Here is a 12,244-nt window from a genome sequence, read left to right as displayed (position 1 = left end):
TACGTATTTTTTTCTAATATTCTTGTTTAATTAGGATTCTTTTAATCAAGATGTGTGCCCCTGCGAACAGCACTACAATTTTTCATTCTAACATTCTTTTCCACATTTCCACCTTATGTAACACACCTAAAAGCTGAAAGGAATGAAGTGTGCATAGAATTAGAAATATACATTTGATGGTGACTTCATGTAATATATTAAATATTTCGGTACTTTCAGGGTTTAGTATAATCTTAATAGTACACTCCAAACTGATGTAAATTCTGACATAATTACCATCAAGGTATTATAAATCCATTGTGATTGCCTCACATTGAAAGCAGATATTTACATTTTTATAGTATTTTAACAAACAAAATAGATTTAAACAATTGTTCTGTTCTCATTTCTTCACCTTTAAAATCACCTTCCAGTCTGTCTAGGCAGCTGAATGGCGGTCTTAATTTGATTCATCAGGTTACCTTTAAATGCCTTCTTTACCTTCCTGCATAAACATGAAGATTTAATTTCTATCCAGACCTTAGGAGAGGAATTTTTATGAGAAAATTATGCAGAAATAAAGGAAGAACACAGTGAATGTTTAAATGTAAGTCATTAGGGAAGGGAAGGAAATGAAGCAGAATACCATTTTCTCAAGTCATTCAAACAAACTAGAGTTTGATTGGGACACTAGGGTGAACTTGTTGACCTACTGAAAAAAATCTGAAATGCCACTTTATTCAACCAGTAACACCGATGATTTTTACAACTTTTGTAGACAGTGACATCTCCAAACAACGTCCCATTCATCATACTGAAAGAGGTGTGCGTAGTACTGTCTCAAAGGGGAAAGTGATGTACATGGGACTGCCAACACGGTTTTTTCACTACGCTGATCTTCCTCAGGGAATTGCCCTGGCTGTGTACTGATGCTTAAGGCCGTATGTCTCAGCCCCACCTACTTGGTCTCTGACCAGCTTACAGCCTATGGCAACCTTTCCATCACTCGTGCTTGGGCCTCCTTCTCCATGTGTTTTCTCCAACTTCTCCATGAGGACTTCTCTTCATGCAATCAAATGCCTGTCTCTGATTTCTGCATCCTTTTACTGACGATCTAAGCATTATGCTGCACTGTTTTTTTCCCCGCACTTCGCACTCTACAACATGCCTTCTTTCATCTTCGAAGGCTTTCCTGTTGTTCCACGCACACTCCTGAGCAATGCGGACAGACACATAAAGCGTATCGGTTAGTTTATAAGAAAATTTCACTTTTACTGTTTCTTCAGCATTGGTCTCTCTCTTAGCACTTTTATCAGACATACCTGTCTTGGGTGCCAAGTTCCACATTTTACTTTGTAGCAGTTCAGTTTCAGAAGCATTTTCTTTCTTTCAGATATTTCTGATTTCTTGCAATGCTTTTAGGATAACTACAGTGTTCCGCCTACGGTTTTTAAACACTGAGATGTATTCTTTAACAGAACTGTAGCTTAATTAAAGTCTTTCTGGGAACAAACAGGGAATGTTGTAGCTTTAGGCCCAGAAGACTCTTCCGCTGGGGAGTTCACAGCCTGGATCTAATAACACCATCAGAGACCTGTGGGATTGTCCAGTCTGTGGCAGGTTTTGTGTGTTCTCATGATTCTGAAAGTTAGTGGCCTTGCTAGCAGCTTTCTCAGTTTAAGAGAAAACAATGTTTGCCCTTGTTCACGTAAATCCTCAGCATTCTGGCCACATTAAAAAACTGGCCACAAAAACCTGCCTGCTGAACAGGTGGTATTGGTGCTTCATCTACCACGTTTAGGGAAAACACAATTTATCTCCCCTCTTGTGTCAAAGACTTATTCATCCAAAGAACTGAAAAAAAATCACAAACACTCCTAAAATTATGATTAGCTTCAAAAAATTGTGACTTTAGAAATATTTTTCTTTGGATTTGCTTTCCAGAGTCATTTTTATCTGTACTGAAGACAGTTAGATAGATCTTTTTCTCTCCACTGAAACATGCCAGAAATGCCCTCATTTATTCTAAATTGCATCTGACATTCTGATATCATCAGACTACTCCAGGCACTCTAGCTATTGAAATATCTCCTGAGGGAATACTACTTGACTTGGCAACACTATTACTGCCCTATTATAAGGCAAACAGATGCTTAGAAAAAGCACCACAGCGTTCGTATGTTATTCAGGGGTTTCCTATATAAACTTCTGTACTGAGGTCATGGAGGGCCATTGATGACTAAAAAAATCATTCTCCACTGATGCTAGGAATCTATCGTCTCTCTTCCACAACACTTTCCTTTTGGGACTCTCCTGTCTTTGATAACCTTTTCACATGTCATAGTTTTCCTCTAAAAAGGTTTTTCTGCTTTGATCTTTTAAAAAGCTCAGAATGCTACTAGGAAAAAAAAAAAAAAAAAAGAAGCCAGGCATTTATGGATTAGAATTATTCTTTCCCTGGCAGTAGAAACCCTATGATTTTCACATATATTTAAGAAAAAGAGAAAAAAAAAAAAAAGAAAAAAATGTTTTGGCTTTTTTTTTCCCTTTAGAAACCAAAACCAAAACCAAACACAAACCCCACCAACACAAAAATATCAACACTTCCACATCCTCTCCATGCTCTACTAGTCATTCCCGTGCGTCCTCTTCCAGGGAACTCTTACACTGTCACAAATGCAACCATTGCCCCTAGCTAAAGATGTCTCCTGTCAAAGCAAGCATTTCCGCCTTAAAACAGATGGAATCTTTTGTATGGAAGCCTGCTCCACTTTGGGCAAAGTACTTTACTGTGATTGGTACCCATTAAACCACCACACAAAAAGTGGAGCCATTGGGGATGAGCTAACATCCAAAGGAAAGCGTTCAAGATACTCCAGGCAGACCCTTCTCTAATCTCCTGTTTTCCCACTGTGACAAGGCGTGGGCAAACTTCTTTGGGCACAGACAGACCTTCACCAACACCAGCTGTGGGCTCTGCAGTGACTACGGAAGGGTACAGGGACAACTGCTTCTTCCCAATGATGACAAAACAAAGTCTGGGTTGGGGTGCAGTTACAAAAGTCTTCCTGAGGGAGCCCAAAACTACCTCTGAATACTTCATGAACTACTGAGCTGAGTTACATAATATATAAAGTTCCTCTCTTGTTTTGTTTCAAGTTTAGTGCCTTTCCAGAAATACAGTAAAAAGTAAAACTCCTCTATGTACCACAGAGGCTACTACAGCTGCGCAGAGCAAGCTGTGAAATGAACTTAGAAAGTCAGTGAAAACATGTGAAAAGCAAAACAAAAATATTAGCAACCTACTTGCAAGGAGAATCACTAAAAATAGATGGAACTGCCTACCCAATGGTGTGGATATTTTCGGGTTCAAAGATACAGTGACATTAAGTATGTCAGCATAGCCTGTTTCCAGGTGGAATATACTATTTTTACAGAAGATTTTTTACAGAGACGGCTGTGACAAAACTGTTATGGACAAGACACATCAAACTATCACTAAACTTTCACAAAAAAATTACTCCAAAATCTTTTTTTCAAGGTTCACTACTGTCAATTGTTTTTCACAACTCAGAAAGAAGTTGCCAGAAGAAGCAGATCTATCAGAATGTTGTACCAACAACAATGTTGAACCGAAAGGTTCCTCATTTTCCAGGACGGCAAAACCTGGAATATATGCTCCATTTCCAAACACACACAAAAAGAGAAAACTTCAGCCCTGAGCACAGAGCTCATGATACTGTGGATTTTTATTACCATGAGAACTGAGAAAGACTGGCTTCATTCAGAAGGAGCAGGCCCCAAGTGTGGATAAACGCACAATCCATAACTTTCTTTTTCATTCCTTGCAGTATTTTTAGAAAAATCTCTGATAAACAAGACATCTGTCAGAACTAAAGCATCATCAGTTCTAGAAGTAAGTCACTACAATCAAACAGAAGATGGAAGAAAAGTAATACCTCTCTCTTGAAAATAAAAGATATCCCAGCAGCAATTGAACATTATTACATCAGTCTCAAAGTTTGAAAGCCAACACAGCACTAAAAAAAAATGCCGGATGTTTCATTCAAAATTTGGGATAAACACCACTCTGGTTTTACCAGCGGGCAGACCCAAAAGATATGTTTGCTTTTGGGTTCCAATAAGTATCTTCATTTAACTTTTTTTTTAACTAGTTGTTTAGTTGTTGCAGGCTAACATTTCCAAAGCTATCACGAAGGTATGAACTCCCCTTCTTTGTGTAGCTGTGTCTGTCTCTACTTAATTCCCCGGTCTAGAGGCTACAAGTGTAGATAACAATCTCCGTTCCACAGCCATGAATATTAGCAATCGCGTATTGCTAAGTGAACAACAAACCAAGAACATTTGGATCCCATTATATTTCATTCATTTCTCTGAAATGCATTGCTGTATCCCTAGGATTGCTAAAACCTGTTGCTGAATGGATGCCTCAATGGACTGGCCTTGTGGTGAGTCAGAGTAGCAAAATTAGGCAGGTTCCTCTTTCAGACCAAGGCTGTCTGTCATCTGAGACAGTCTGCAGTACCCTGCTTTATACAAAGTAGAGAAATTATTGCAGGAACAAAAATAACTTAGAATCATAGAATCATAGAGTCATAGAATCATTAAGGTTGGGAAAGACCCTTAAGATCATTGAGTCCAACCATTAACCTAGCACTGCCAAGTCCACCACTAAACCATGTCCCTAAGCACCACATCTACACATCTTTTAAATACCTCCAGAGATGGAGACTCAACCACTTCCCTGGGCAGCCTGGTCCAGTGCTTGACAACCCTTTCAATGAAGACATTTTTCCTAATATCCAATCTAAACCTTCCCTTGGCGCAACTCGAGGCCATTTCCTCTCATCCTATCGCTTGGTACTAGGGAGAAGAGACAAACACCCACCTTTCTACAACCTTCTTTCAGGTAGTTGTAGAGAGCAATAAGGTCTCTCCTCAGCCTCCTTTTCTCCAGGCTAAACAACCCCAGTTCTCTCAGCTGCTCCTCATAAGACTTGTGCTCCAGACCCTTCACCAGCCTCGTTGCCCTTCTTTGGACACACTCCAGCACCTCAATGCCCTTCTTGTAGTGAGGGGCCCAAAACTGAACACAGTACTCGAGGTGCGGCCTCACCAGTGCCGAGTACAGGGGCACTATCACCTCCCTGGTCCTGCTGGCCACACTATTTCTGATACAAGCCAGGATGCCATTGGCCTTCTTGGCCACCTGAGCACACTGCTGGCTCATGTTCAGGCAGCTGTCAACCAACACCCCCAATCTGCTTGTCATACTCCTAGAATAGGCAAGTTTCTACAAAACTGATCAAGACTTCTCAGTGTCACTTTCCACAGTCTATAAAAGCTGTGCCACGTTACTTCATTCTTTGAAAAGCTCCTAGTAGGAGGATATAGCAAGGTTCATGTTCTGCTATAGAGGCACTGTAACTGACAATGTCTCATCTCTTGCTGGCAATTACACTCAGGAAGAGTTCACACCCACAGAGTCATGGAAGAAAGAACAAGCATTTTTATTTTATTTTTTTGAATTGAAGATGTGGTACTAGCTCACACAGCCAGACTGCCAACATTAAGGATCAGTTTCTTAAAACCTATTTAACAGTTTTCTAATTAGGAGCCAGATCAAAGGCAGGCTTCTCTCCAAAGATATTCCCCTCCAGCAATGGAGCCAGCTCTTCCCGACTAGCTTTTGTGAGGACACGTACATTAGAAAGGCAGACTGCATAGCAAAAAAGCTCCTTATACCAATTAGCACATCAGTGAGTCAGTGGTCGAGAATACTTAAGTCTGCATCCTCTCCCCATACCACCCTGTATCCTCAGAACAAGCAGCACAGCTAAAGCTGACTTCTCATTGCTGTAAAGAGTGGATCAAACAGTCTCTTAGCAGACAGGAATCCCTTCAAGCCAGCAAACAACCACTTGGATTAACTGTAACCTCACTTCTCATGTAAAACATGAGAATGTTCCAGAAAGGCTATGCAGAGAGAAGCATGAGCCTTCTCCTCCCCTCCCACAGAGGAAGCCTATTTGCGGCACCTGGACCAGCGAAATACTCTTGACAAGGCCCGTTTATCACTCTGGGCAGAGAGAGGATGCACCTGGCCTCAGCGCGTTCTGGGCCAACAGGCAGTATTTCCCTAGCTCTTGCATGACAAACTGCCAGGCTGGAAAAAAATAGCTTGTAGTCAGGCTTCTTTTCTCACGTTGTGCCATTCCCTGCACAGCATCAATGGTTACATTGCTAAATGGTCCAGTGGTAACTGTCGCTACAGATAGTTGCTACAGCAGGATACCGAAAAGCTGCCTCCATTTGATGAAACTTGTCCCTTGGGAGTCAGAGGCAACTGCATTTCACGCAACATCACTCCCTCAACACACCACTGCTTCCAAGTGAACACAGCTCTGCATCCTTGCATCCACTGCATGAAGACTGTCACACAGCATTCACCTCACCTGAGGCAGCATGACGTTTCTCACCTACTGCACGTGATAACTGAGGACAGCGTAGTCACTGAAAGCCTCCCTCAATGCCCGCTTCAATTCTGGGGTGTCCTGCTGCATGCACGACCAGAACTGTTCAGAGCAGCGCTCTTCCTCTTGATACTCATTTTAGATAAGTCATCATTCTCAGAAACTTACAAGATGGTCCACTGATTCAAAAGACAGCTAATCCTATTATCTGGGGTGGGGGTGTGGGGCGGGAGGGGTGAAATTGTCTTTATAGCAGGTTTCTAACGCCAGTTTTCCAATCTAGATCGAGAAATCAACTTTTTGGGTAACCCAACAAAAAATCAAGAAAACTAGTTACTAAAAAACATTAAGACATTGTTTTAAACTGATCTTAATTACTCTGAAATTTGTAGATCCGATTTTGAAATTGGCAGTAGAATTTTTAAAAGCAGAACTATACACTCAGTTGTCAGCAGCAGCACACATTTTAACATTTTGGCTCTAGCATCCCACAGATGCTCTGTTACACTGGCTTTAGCTAGGAGACAGTATACTGGCTTCTACATGTTCTAGAGGCTGTGGTCTCAAAAGTTTTGGTTTTTTTCCTTTTCTCACTTACCTATTTTATCCAAACAGGGGAAAAAAAGTAAGAGAAAGACTATCCAAGAGGGTAGTGGTAGGCTGTGACTGATGTATTTGATGATGACCCCTGGTTCTTTCACACATTTTACTGAAACTGTTGCTTAAGATAAGGATTTTTAAGTATTAAAAAAAAAAAGGCTCTGTTTTTTTTACTTTATTATGTTAAAATATTTAGGCAATTGTATGCCTATTTCGTTGGCACATATTCTACTCTAACACTTCCTACCTGTGTTTTCTCTAGCTATCTCCAACCACAACTGTGATTCCTGCCAATTTCAACTCCGTCCCCAGCCTAGGAGTTGCTGCATGGATTACATGGCTGGATTTACATACTACAATGCCACAAGTCCTACTTCTTTACAAAAGCTTTTCACACCTCACGTCTTACCTCTACTGAGCGTCAGTGCTGAAAGATTCCTTGCATTGCCTCCTTGCATTTTGAAAGGAAGAGAAGTTGTTGGAAATATTGTCCGTTCAGGACACCCAGCATCCCATATCTGTTCTGCAGAACACTGTCCCAAAGCAAATTAGGACAAAGTTGCAGAAATTGCAGGGTAGTCCTAGCTGGTCAAACTAATACATTCCAACATCAGCTAGTTACAAACTGAGTGATAGTGAAACTGCACAAACTATCTGTATCATACTCCTCTACACTGGTTGTTTAGGTTCTAATACTTGTTATTTTTTTATTAGTTGTTCTGGTACCTGGTACAAAGGGAAGGCTTGCAGCATTTTGCATATACTGAAGTCTCCTTAGAGCATTAGGATCCCTGTGAATTCAAAAATATTCTTCCCCTTTCTTTCCTTTTTTACAACAACCATGTTTAGAGAAGTGGCCATTTAGTCATTGTATGTAGAGGGACAGGAAGTTATGACCTGATTTTAACTTTAGAATGTAAAGACAAACTATAAAATTTTATTTTATTTCTTTGAGGCAGGTGGTATTTCCTGTCAAACATTATGAATATTTATCCAATTATCCTTTCCTACAGCAAATCCTGGAATCATTTCTGTTGATGCAGGAGCATACAGGCTCTTTCACACTTCTTGCACTTGCAATGCTGCTGTTTCCCCATTGCCCTGACAAGCAGTGCAGAAGTCAGTGGCAAAAGGTTTTCTTCTGCTTAATTGTATACCTCCATATTACCCTGTGTCATGAAATTAAAAGCTAGACAACATCAACTATGTAACCTTGCTGCTGAAACCTTAAACTAAAGGAGGCAAATGCAAATGCTAACCAACAACTTTGTGATCAAATAATTTTTACTATGCTCAAAGTAAGTATTAGTATTGTGTATTGTACTATCCTCTACTGCATACAAGAGCAGGGAATCATCCTGCAAAGCCCAGGGCTTCTTTTTCTCACAAGAGCGATGAAAGGGCTTAAATTAAACTGCAGAAATTAATAATGTTTCACTGTAAAAGTGGTGCAAATATTAGGAATGTTTCCCTGTAAAAGTCTTTCTAGAAATGCCAGCTGAGACATAGAGTGAGCTATCATCACTTCCTCCCTCAAGATTTTCTTCTTTTGTCAAATGCAAGCAAAACTACTGTTAAATTGGATTACGAAACTTTCCCTGTAATAAAATGCTGTTTTCTTCCTAAATTAGAAATTAAGAAGCTGATCCTGCAAATCCTTGAAAGGTGAGAATTTTTCCTTCTTATGACTGAACCTCACTACTCACACTCACAAATGCTTGCAAGACCATCTTCAGCTTTTAAACAGGTACCTTGAATGGTACAAGTAGCCCTGGAAGTATTCAAAAAACCTGTGGACATGGTTTAGAGGTGGACCAGGCAGTTAGGTTAACAGGTTGGACTCAACGATCTTAGAGGTCCTTTCCAACCTTAACGATCCTATAATTCTATGAAGTACTCTTGCCCCAGTGGAGTAACTCATTTAAGCACGTGTTTACCTTGAAGTAAAAAAGAAGTAACTTTAAATAACTCATCGGAACGATCTTCCTGTAACTGTTACTCACATTTGAAGATAAGTGTTGTATTCCTTGTAATTAAGATATAAAAACAGACAAGTTCCCCTTTTCAGCTGTGTTATTCTGGATCTAAACACAGGCAACTGAAAGCAGATCCTGGCTCAGCCTGTCTAATGTGCACACAACAGATCTCGAGGCACTGATCCAGAAGTCTATAAAGCTGGAAAAAGGATGAAACTACCTAGTATCTTCAGTGGATTCAGATGCAAACACAATTTCTTACAGTCACAATATTCAAACCAGCAATGACAACAGACTCATTGCTTTCTGCTAAATCCTGCATATTGGAAAAGCATTAGGAAGGAAAAAAGAAGTGTAATTTGCAAAAATAATTATGATTGTGAGACCATGACCTCTGAACACAACATACATTTCAGAAGTGAATTCTCCCACTTTCAATGCCTTTGGCATAACAGATCCAAAAGAAGGAACAGGAGACTAAGGAAATGCCCCTACATAATTTTTTTTTTTTGGCATCAGTATCTTCAAAGGTGCTTAAATCGAGTTTACAATTTTACCATTGGTCTTCTAAACTGTTATTTTGTGCTCCACGTAACCCGCTAGCTGCTGCTAAAAATAAATTTCGGTTTTTGTCTTCCTGCGACTTCAGATCAAATTCTGCTCTTGTATCAGAATCACAAGAACATGCAAATGGGAGAGCTGCACAGTTCATCTTTACATTGACAGAGTTTTTTAACAGGAGCGAAACCAGAACACTTCAACCATATTTCTCTGGGCATTTTGCAGTTATTTCAAGTGAATGTGAAAACTGAAGTAATTATTTATTTTTATCTATTTCAGCCATTTTTGAGCATTGTAACTGATTCCAAGCCCTTTAGTTCAAACTATTTTGTCTTAACCACACTATAGTCTTTCTCCCCCACAGGATAACTGTCAGAATATAAAGAACATTCAAACTTCCTTATTTGTCTGTTTATCGCTGAATGCTCAACAGAGGGATGAAAAAAAAAAAAAAAAAAAAAGAAGTCACAGTTCCTCTAAGTGGACCGCTTCAGCGTACTCTACACTGCTACAGTTGATGGCCTCCAAGCCTGTAAAAATACACAGCTTTGCATGCTGATACTAGCTCTGTACCGGATGGCTGTGCCCGTGGATTAGGCTGCAGATTCAACCCAAGGGCTCAGGAGATCTAAGCCTCTGTGGATAAAAAGAGCACGAAAGAAGCCTAACAGAAAAGAACATTTTAAAAAAAAAAATTTAATTCCTTTAAAAGTAATAATTGTGTTTTAAAATGGAAGTACTGTACAATATAGCGTGTAATTTGGCCAGACTGGGACGCCAGTTGCCACTCTTCTACCGGAGTCAGTGGGACCTAACAAAAGTACTGCTCATCTTTCTCCAAAATAACATCACTTCAAACTACTCTGGCCACCTACAGCACAAAGCTTATGCAGTACAGTGCTAAAGTAGAAAATTGATTAATGCTGGCGAAAACACATGAAATGAAGAGCAATGACTCTGGCGTCAGGCTCGTAGTATTCAACTACTTTCAGCACTTCTAGTAATAGACTACAGTTGTTTTCTTGGAAACAAAATAGGGAAGTTTGATATGAAAGAAACGCATTTTTAAGACGTTTTGTCAGGCATCAGATATTTGACATAAGAAGCCCTACACTTTGTTTAAAACCTACCACCACAACGTTTCAAGACATAATTAATATATTTTTTTGTATTTAAGTTCTAGATTGAAGTGCTTCAAAGGCTGGGCTCAGAAACGCTGCAGCAGAGGCAGGTTTCACGCTGGCTTCCCGGCCGGTGCGCTTCCAGCCGGCCGCTCCCTCCCCGAGGCGGCGCCGCCGCCTCGCTGCCGCCCCTCAGGAGGCGCCGGCGGCCCGGCGCCCCTTCCCCTGCCGCCGCGCAGCCCCGCAGCGCTCCGGGCCGCCGGCGACCCGGCGGCCCCGGCCGGCTCTTCTTTCTGCCGGTCCCCCCGCACTCCCCGACACCCGCGGACCCCGCGGAAGCCGGCAGCAGCGCCGCCCGCCCCACCCGGCCCCGGCCCCGCAGCCGCCCGGCGCAGCGCTGGCGGGGAAGGGGCGGTGGCGGCGGGCCGGCCGCCGGCGGGGCCCCGGTGCTGTCGGCCCGGCGCCCCTACTCACCGCTCCCCGCGGGTCCTCCGGCCCCGCGCCGCCGCCGCCGCCGCCTCCTCCTCCTCCTCCTCCCGCCGCCCGGAGGCTCCTGCCGCTGCCGCCGGGAGAGAGCCGGCAGGGAAGCAGCCCTCGGGCGGGCGGCTCCGCCGAGCCGCGCCGCGCCGCGCCGGGGTACGGCCGGGAGCGGGGCTGGACCCGCGCGTAGCGCCGCGGGTGCCGCCGCTTCCTCGTTTTCTCTCGCAGCCGCGGCCACTTCCTCAACGGGGTGTCGGCACCCGCTCCCTCCTCCCCAGCGGGCGCAGCCGCCGTGCCCCCGGCCCCTCTTTCGGGCGGCGGCCCCGGCGGGAGGGCGCCCGGCCCCGGCGGGGTGGCGCGGCCCGGCCCGGCCCGGCCCGCCGCAGCCTCCCGCCCCCTCCGGGTTTGCGGAGCATCCGTCCGCTCCGGACCCCGCGGGGCTGGGGCTGCCCGGGACCCTGTGATGCGGGTCCCCTTGGTGCCGCCTGATGTGGCTGTCCTTGGGACCCCGTGATGCGGGTGTCCTCCGCGCCCTGCGATTTGGGTCCCCGTGGCCGCGGCGTCGCCTCGAAGGCGGCTGGCTTTGAACGGTGGACACGCTGCTGCTCAGCACTACGCTTGGGACAGAGGATGATCAAAGTGTATCAAATGTGGGCTTCTCTTAGGGAGAAAAGGAGTAGGCACGCTTTGGGTGAATATTGAAGTTCTGTGTCTTTCGGTACTTCTGTGTACCTTGGTGAAAAAAAGTCTTGGAGGGTTTCTTTTTGAAGCAACACAGGGGCCTACCCCGTGCACGGTATCTCCCCTTCCTGTTATATTTCACTCAACCCCCCCATATTTCAATCAAAAATACTTCTGTAGCGACTCCAAATGTGGAGAAGACTGCAGTGTGCCCAGAGCTGAAGGCAAGTCCCTCTTCAAGGCCTCCTCCGCACCCTGTGTGACAAGGAATTAATTCCCGCTGCAGGTGACCCCACGCAGCCAAAAGGCGGCAGCCATCCTTTGCCAGGGAAGCGTCCAGGGACAAGCCGCC

The 12,244-nt window shown here is 43.6% G+C and overlaps 1 protein-coding gene across 2 annotated transcripts in view; it reads right to left on the bottom strand.

Moving 5' to 3' along the window:
• The window catches only part of SYK (spleen associated tyrosine kinase), a 58,407-nt gene extending 47,135 nt beyond the window's left edge, over positions 1-11,272 (bottom strand). For both annotated transcript variants that reach the window (XM_082336583.1, XM_082336584.1), the window contains exon 1: positions 11,206-11,272. The gene's annotated coding sequence lies outside the window, so the exon portion shown is untranslated. The remainder of the gene's footprint in view (positions 1-11,205) is intronic.
• Between the last annotated feature and the right edge of the window lie 972 nt (positions 11,273-12,244).

The sequence above is a fragment of the Platalea leucorodia genome (assembly GCF_965183815.1).
Source record: "Platalea leucorodia genome assembly, chromosome: Z".
NCBI lineage: Eukaryota > Metazoa > Chordata > Aves > Pelecaniformes > Threskiornithidae > Platalea > Platalea leucorodia.
This window is presented reverse-complemented; position numbering and strand designations above follow the sequence as displayed.